Genomic DNA, 1,705 nt, shown 5'->3' on the forward strand with positions numbered 1-1,705 from the left:
TCTTTCTTTCTTTCTTTCTTTCTTTCTTTCTTTCTTTTCTTTCTTTCTTTCTTTCTTTCTTTCTTTCTTTGCTTTTATTTATTGACTCAGTCCCTCTCTCTCTCTTACGCAATCATATAATAACTTGTTTTCACGTTTCGTCACTTCCCTTGTATCCCTCAACGAGATGATATAACCATGATAACAGTTATTATGCATACACGTAAAATGCGTATTATATCGTGAATTTAAAAAAAAAAAATCAAAATTATTTGATACAGTCTGGTGGTGTTTTACAGAGATTGATGGTCTGATAAGAGAGTGAAGGCTAGGTAGGGTATTAGAGAGAGTGTGGGCCAGTCTGGTGGTGTTTTAGAGAGAGTGAATGTATTGTGCCTAAGAGAGAGTGAAGGCTTGGTGGGGTATTAGAGAGCGTGTGATTCAGTCTGGTGGTGTTTTAGAGAGATTGATGGTCTGATGGGGTATAAGTGAGAGTGAAGGCTTGGTAGGGTATTAGAGAGAGTGTGGGCCAGTCTGGTGGTGTTTTAGAGAGAGTGAGTGTATTGTGGAGTATAAGAGAGTGTGAAGGCTGACGGTGGGGTATTAGAGAGAGTGTGGGTCAGCCTGGTGGTGTTTTAGAGCGAGTGAGTGTCTGGTGGAGTATAAGAGAGAGTGAGGGTCTGGTGGGGTATTAGAGAGATTGTGGTCCAGTCTGGTCGTGTTTGAGAGAGAGTGATGGTCTGGTGGAGTATAAGAGAGAGTGAGGGTCTGGTGGGGTATTAGAGAGAGTGTGGTCCAGTCTGGTGGTGTTTTAGAGAGAGTGATGGTCTGATGCTGTATAAAAGAGAGTGAAGGCTTGGTAGGGTATTAGAGAGAGTGTGGGCCAGTCTAGTGTTATGAACATTACATGTATATCAAATGAAAGCTTAAAATAAGGGCTTTACATGGTGCTCACCAAGATTTCGTTTGTGAATAGGGGAAAGGGGGTTAGATGTGGTCACGGGCATAGATATTCGTGTTTGGTCAAACACAACTGTGCCATCTAGTCTTCTCTCATAAGGTAGGCCCCCTCAACGAAATGATATAATAATTACACATAAGAAAGTCATTCTACACAATGTATAACAACTAGGCCTAAATCAGACAGTGTGCAAGATATTGATAGTGCATTGGAGGCGCCGAAAAGTTCTTACAAAATAATGACATAATACATGTAGGTTCGATTCTTTTACGTACCAAAATAATAAATTTAGTACGAGAGTCAGGCGGCATAGGACACGCAATTCGGACGTACGAGGCTGGCGAAGATACAGGGCTGACAGCCCCATTCACAATACACGGTTAGCGATTATAAATGGACAATTAACATACTTGCAGTGGGGTACTTTGCAGAACCCCAACGGTTTTAGAGTAAGATAATTTTGCTTTGACACCACATAACAAATTTAGAATTGTTTGTGAAGATTTCATGATTATGTGTTAATCCAATGGCGACGTCAAAATAGCGATATCGCATCCACCATCATCTGACGAGAGTGGTCCCCAACATAAACGCCGCCATTGCTTGCTCGTGCTACAAATTATCTCTGAGGCAAGCATTTTGAAAGATGTTGGCGCTCTATCTGTTGAGCTACCGTGGGAAGTTTAGATTTAACCCTGGATTCACGATAAAAATCAATAAAAAATAAATTTCGAATTTTATATAGCGCATTTTCCAGAGGATTCA

This window comes from Amphiura filiformis, chromosome 1 (assembly GCF_039555335.1).
Source record: "Amphiura filiformis chromosome 1, Afil_fr2py, whole genome shotgun sequence".
Lineage (NCBI taxonomy): Eukaryota > Metazoa > Echinodermata > Ophiuroidea > Amphilepidida > Amphiuridae > Amphiura > Amphiura filiformis.